Source organism: Triticum urartu, unplaced genomic scaffold (assembly GCF_056163025.1).
Source record: "Triticum urartu cultivar PI428250 unplaced genomic scaffold, HENAU_Tu73 scaffold1, whole genome shotgun sequence".
In the NCBI taxonomy this organism is placed as follows: domain Eukaryota; kingdom Viridiplantae; phylum Streptophyta; class Magnoliopsida; order Poales; family Poaceae; genus Triticum; species Triticum urartu.
The window spans coordinates 1,609,255-1,616,656 of NW_028259461.1; positions in this window are offsets into that span (position 1 = coordinate 1,609,255).

Below are 7,402 nucleotides of genomic sequence, written 5' to 3' on the forward strand. Positions count from 1 at the left end.
TCCCCTTTTTGTTTGCGAATCCCTGTTTGTATCCTTTGAGCGCACGCCCATTAAGTAGCGATCAAATCAAGGAAATCGATCAAACGATCCCCGTGCCAGCCCAAATCATGATCTTCACCAACTTGGATTTGGTTCTCTCGCGAAAATCGCGAGTTGCAGAGATGAGAACCATGAAAAGCAAGATCCAGAATAAGAAAACAGAAACCGAGGAAGAGGAAACCACAAGAGTGAAGACTAGTAGAGTCTCGTCTTTTGTCATTCTTTGCTCCTTTTTCACTCAATGATTCCTTCGAATTTGCCGACCAAAAATTCTATATGTCTATTCTATCTATGATATTTCTATATATATAGAATATGATATCTAATATGACATCCGATTTGTCAAAGGGATTGGATTGGTGACTTACCCATTCAGTGACTTTGGCACTGGACGTTCCAAAAACGGGTACTATCGGATCGGGTGAATTAGAGAATAGACAGAGGTCCGTTGGCATTTCAGCCTTTCTTCTCCTTTCAGGGCCTATCCGAAAGAGAATCCAGTACCTCTTGGTCCTGAATATCAGAATAGGACGAACGAACCGGCCTCCGCGGATATCTTTGCTTCGGAACAAAACCCTGCAATCAAATAGATTGTCCCAAGGGCGCCATATTCTAGGAGCCCAAGTTATGCTATTGAAAATTCGTTCCTCTAGCAGTTCCGGTTTGAGCATTCCGTTCCCTTTTTCAAACTCCACTTCTTTTCATATAGCAATCCCTGATCAAAGAGAGAACAATATCCATTTCAAAACATTTCTAACAGATTCCTTAGTTCGGACCGACGAAGTAATGTCACTCGACTATTATCAACCTGACTGCAATCTTTTTCTGTCGGTAAGGATTGCACCAGAGCACCTTCTACTTCTAATAGGCCATGAACTATAGATAGAGAAGAATCATTCTGAGCGAGTACATAAGAAGCGATCCACTTTTTTTCATCGGTTCCAGGGGAAGACCAAAGATCTTGCGCGGCAGGTCCGCCAGAAAAAACTCAAAAGAGAAAGAAGTCTCGTTAATCTCTTCATGCTCGTTCCAAGTTCGAAGTACCTTTTGGCCAAAGAAAAACCCGCTTCCTGACACGATTGCCTCTTTATCTTTATATAGATAGATTCTATGGGGTTATTACTTAGTAAGTCTATTTTGTACAAGAGCCCCTCCTATCTGATAGAAAAGGGTCCCATGATCCCGAGCCGATCTTACCTTGGCTCGCAAACCCCAAGTTTGTCTATGAAGAGCTAATCTAATTGTATTTTTTTTCTAGAATGGATTTCTTATGTGGAATACTAATGGATAGGGCTTCGTTGCTAAGTGCTACAAGATCTAGTGCACTGGAACTCGTGGTTATGGACCCGAATCCTTTAGTATGGAACATTGTCTTTTCCAAGTAAAAACCCCTAGTATATGAAAGAATGAAAAGGTGCTTTCGTTCTTGTGGAATAAGAAGCCCTCGTACCTTAATGAAAGGAAAATCGTAATTTTTCGTTAGGTATTTGACCAAATAGGATCGTCCAGTTCCTACAGAACCTATCACTAAAATACCCGATAGGGCTAAGCGGAACGAAAAGGGTTTTCCATGAGATGGTAAATGAAAACGATTAGTCCCACACGAGGTTTGGGAATAAGTGATTGTCTGATAATGAGCAAGGAATATACGTCTTTCTGCTAAAGAGGATCTATTAAACTCATAATTCATTAGATCCTTGTTATCAATGCCAACTAGGTATCATAAGTAAATGGATCCCGGTTGTTCAATCCTTGATAACCAAGGTCATTCTTTGCTAAAGAGAAATGATCACTATGAGTCAGACTCAATAGAATTGGATCCATTCCAAATAGCGAGAATTAGGATTCTTGATCCCTCTCAATCTCTCTTTCAATTCGAGGATCCAGAGAGGTGTTTTCATAGTCATCTCCGAATATTTGCCATCTCGGAATATTTTCGATTTCATTTTTCTATGATATGTCTTTCTATATGAAAATTGGTTATTTACGATGTACGATGATCCCTGTTAAGCATCCATGGCTGAATGGTTAAAGCGCCCAACTCATAATTGGTAAATTTGCGGAGTTCAATTCCTGCTGGATGCACACGAACGGGAACATTCCATAAGTCTATTGGAACTGGCTCTCTATCCATGGAATCTCATCCATCATCCATACATAACGAATTGGTATGGTATATTCATACCATAACATAAGAACAATAAGAACTCGAATTCTTATCGATACTGGAACTCAGAGCATAGGAGGGAAAGTCGATTTATGGATGGAATCAAATACGCAGTATTTACAGAAAAAAGTCTTCGTTTATTGGGAAAGAATCAATATACTTTTAATGTCGAATCGGGATTCACTAGACAGAAATAAAGCATTGGGTCGAACTCTTCTTTGGTGTTAAGGTGGTAGCTGTGAATAGCCATCGACTACCTGAAAAGGTAGAAGAATAGGACCTATTCTGGGCCATACAATGCATTACAGACGTATGATCATTACCCTTCAACCGGGTTATTCTATTCCACTTCTAGATAGAGAAAAAAACTAAAGGAGAATACTTAATAATACGGCGAAACATTTATACAAAACACCTATCCCGAGCACACGCAAGGGAACCGAAGACAGGCAAGTGAAATCCAATCCACGAAATAATTTGATCCATGGACGGCACCGTTGTGGTAAAGGTCGTAATTCCAGAGGAATCATTACCGCAAGGCATAGAGGGGGAGGTCATAAGCGCCTATACCGTAAAATAGATTTTCGACGGAATCAAAAAGACATATCTGGTAGAATCGTAACCATAGAATACGACCCTAATCGAAATGCATACATTTGTCTCATACACTATGGGGATGGTGAGAAGAGATATATTTTACATCCCAGAGGGGCTATAATTGGAGATACTATTGTTTCTGGTACAAAAGTTCCTATATCAATGGGAAATGCCCTACCTTTGAGTGCGGTTTGAACTATTGATTTACGTAATTGGAAGTAACCAATTAGGTTTACGACGAAACCTAGAAATCGATCACTGATCCAATTTGACTACCTCTACGGGATAGACCTCAACAGAAAACTGTTGAGTAACGGCAGCAAGTGATTGAGTTCAGTAGTTCCTCATAGAAAATTATTGGCTCTAGAGATATGGTAATATGGAGAAGACAAAATTGTTTGAAGCACGCACAGAACCCGGAAGCGCCCTTGTTTTCAAAGAGCGGAGGACGGGTTATTCACATTTAATTTGATGGTCAGAGGCAAATTGAAAGCTAAGCAGTGGTAATTAAGACCCCGGGGGGAAAATAGGGATGTCTCCTACGTTACCCATAATATGTGGAAGTATCGACGTAATTTCATAGAGTCATTCGATCTGAATGCTACATGAAGAACATAAGCCAGATGACGGAACGCAGAGACCTAGGATGTAGAAGATCATAACATGAGCGATTTCGGCAGATTTGGATTCCTTTCCTATATATCCACTCATGTGGTACTTCATCATATGAATTCATATAAGATCCATCTGTCTAGAGATCGTCATATACATCTAGAAAGCCGTATGCTTTGGAAGAAGCTTGTACAGTTTGGGAAGGGGTTTTTTGAGAGAAAAGAAGAATCTACTTCAACCGATATGCCCTTAGGCACGGCCATGCATAACATAGAAATCACACGTGGAAGGTGTGTGGGCAATTAGCTAGAGCAGCAGGTGCTGTAGCGAAACTCATTGCAAAAGAGGGTAAATCGGCCACTTAAGATTACCATCTGGGGAGGTCCGTTTAGTATCCCAAAACTGCTTAGCAACAGTCGGACAAAGTGGGTAATGTTGGGGTGAACCAAAAAAGTTTGGGTAGAGCCGGATCTAAGTGTTGGCTAGGTAAACGCCCCGTAGTAAGAGGGGTAGTTATGAACCCTGTGGACCACCCCCCATGGGGGGGGCGGGGTGAAGGGAAAGCTCCCATTGGTAGAAAAAAACCCACAACCCCTTGGGGTTATCCTGCGCTTGGAAGAAGAACTAGGAAAAGGAAAAAATATAGCGATAGTTTTATTCTTCGTCGCCGTAAGTAAATACGTAACTAGGAATATGGAAATTGCATTTTTGAATTTGCAATAATGCGATGGGCGAACGACGGGAATTGAACCCGCGCATGGTGGATTCACAATCCACTGCCTTGATCCACTTGGCTTACATCCGCCCCTTATCCAGCTAAAGGATTTTTTTCTTTTTTCCATTGATCATTATTCTATTTATTCTGACCTCCGTACTTCGATCGAGATATTGGACATAGAATGCCACTCTTTAAAAAAGGAAAAAAGGAGTAATCAGCTGTGACACGAAAAAAAACGAATCCTTTTGTAGCTCATCATTTATTGGCAAAGATAGAAAAGGTCAATATGAAGGAGGAGAAAGAAACAATAGTAACGTAGGTCCCGGGCATCTAGCATTCTACCACAATGGTTGGCCATACAATCGCGATCATAATGGAAAAGGAACATATACCTATTTACATAACAAATCCTATGGTAGGTCGCAAATTGGGGGAATTCGTGCCTACTCGGCATTTCACGAGTTATGAAAATGCAAGAAAGGATACTAAATCTCGTCGTTAACTGAATTCTGAATAGAAAGATTAAGAAGAAAAAAAGATTCAAAATAAAGTAAAGGTAGGCGGGGAATAACCTTATTTATGACAAGTTTCAAACTAGTAAAGTATATCCCTAGGATAAAGAAGAAGAAAAGTGGGCTAAGGAAACTCGCAAGGAAAGTTCCAACCGATCGTCTACTTAAGTTCGAGAGAGGTTTTCAAAGCACAAAAACGTATCCCTATGTCTGTTTTCAAAGCACAAAGAGTTCTTGACGAGATTCGCTGGCGTTACTACGAGGAAACTGTTATGATACTGAACCTCATGCCCTATCGAGCATCTTATCCCATCTTAAAGTTGGTTTATTCGGCAGCCGCAAATGCTACTCATTATAGGGATTTCGACAAAGCGAATTTATTTATTACTAAAGCCGAAGTCAGTAGGAGTACTATTATGAAGAAATTCAGACCTCGAGCTCGAGGACGTAGTTTCCCCATAAAAAAAAGCATGTGTCATATAACAATTGTACTAAATATAGTAAAGAAATCTAAATAACCTTTAGATCCATCTAAGATTTCGATTCCCAGTAAAAAAAATATAGAATAGAAAAATATGGGACAAAAAATAAATCCACTCGGTTTCAGACTTGGTACAACCCAAAAACACCATTCCTTTTGGTTCGCACAACCAAAAAATTATTCTGAAGGTCTACAGGAAGATAAAAAAATAAGGGATTGTATCAAGAACTATATACAAAAGAATAGGAAAAAGGGCTCGAATAGAAAAATAGAATCAGACTCAAGTTCCGAAGTAATTACACATAATAGAAAAATGGACTCAGGTTCAAGTTCCGAAGTAATTACACATATAGAAATCCAAAAAGAAATCGATACGATCCACGTCATAATCCATATTGGATTCCCAAATTTATTAAAGAAAAAAGGAGCAATCGAAGAATTAGAGAAAGATCTACAAAGGAGAATTAACTCTGTAAACCAGAGATTTAATATTTCTATCGAAAAAGTTAAAGAACCTTATAGACAGCCTAACATTCTTGCAGAATATATAGCTTTCCAATTAAAAAATAGAGTTTCATTCCGAAAGGCAATGAAAAAAGCCATTGAATTAACTAAAAAAGCAGATATAAGGGGAGTAAAAGTAAAAATTGCGGGTCGTCTCGGAGGAAAAGAAATTGCACGCGCCGAATCTATTAAAAAGGGTAGACTTCCCCTCCAAACAATTCGCGCTAAAATTGATTATTGCTGCTATCCAATTCGGACTATCTATGGAGTATTAGGTGTAAAAATTTGGATATTCGTAGACGAAGAATAAGTAATCTTGTCTTCGGATTCTGTCCATTGATAGAATAAAAAATGACAAGAGACTTTTTTCCTGTAAATCCCTGCAAAAGAAGAAATTATACCTCTTTCTATAAGATTTAATGAAAATTGATAAATCATTTAATATAATTGCTATGCTTAGTGTGTGACTCGTTATTTTTTTCTTTTTTTTAAGAAAAAAAACTTAGTAATTATAGAAAATTAACTAATAACCAACCTATTGCTTCGTATTGTCGAGATCCTAACTAAGAAACAGTCACTATATGAATAAATACCTCTATCATAACATAAATGAGTAGATGTGTCATATAGTTGTAGCAACTGCAATTTTTTCTCTAAAAAAGAAAAGGGATTCTAGGTTGTTGAAGCAAAACTAAAGGGATGTGGATAAAGGAGGGATGATAGAAAGAAGGAAGAGGAAATAAATAAGATATAGGATTCCACTATGTATGGTCTATGAAATTACATCATAAAAGGCAATGTGATAAAGCATCAATATAATAAAAATAATAGAGAATTAAAAATTGTAACTTGAAACAAGAACTACAAATTTAAAGCAATAATAAAGAGCCGCCCGGTTTAATAAAACTGAGAAAATTAACTCGGAAAGAAATTTTTTGGAAGCTCCGTTGCGGGATTCAGACCTAACCATTCAAGGAGAAGCAGTGGGAACGACAGAACCTATGATTCCATAGGATTTTATTGAAAAGAATCCTAACACTTCATTGGGTGGGATGGCGGAACAAACCAAAAAAATTGTCTTATTTGGTAAGTTTATAAATTAACAAATAAGACAGGAAAGAGTAAATATTCGCCCGCGAAATTCTTATTGAATTAGAATACTTTACCGCGATTCAATAAGAGTAAAAATAAGGATTTTTTTAAGAAGGATTACATTATCTATAAATATAGAATTTAGATAAATATACACACACATCTGGATATATTCTAGATCTTCTTTTTTGACTATATATTATATTTTTCTGTTTTAACAAATTCAATATAAAAAAAAACCGAACTTTTTCTATTATCTATTAATGTGTATCTATCCGTACCGTAATATTTTGGAATATTATGAATTAGAGAAATTTTACATGCTTTCTGATTCCATTCGCGAGGAGCTGGATGAGAAGAAACTCTCATGTCCAGTTTTGCAGTAGAGATGGGAACTAAGCTCTCATGTCCAGTTTTGCAGTAGAGATGGAACTAAGAAAGAGAACCATCGACTATAACCCCAAAAGAACCAGATTTCGCAAACAACATAGAGGAAGAATGAAAGGAAAATCCTGCCGAGGCAATCGTATTTGTTTTGGTAGATATGCTCTTCAAGCACTTGAACCCGCTTGGATCACGGCGAGACAGATAGAAGCAGGACGAAGAGCAATAACACGATATGCACGTCGTGGTGGAAAAATATGGGTACGTATATTTCCCGACAAACCGGTTACACTAAG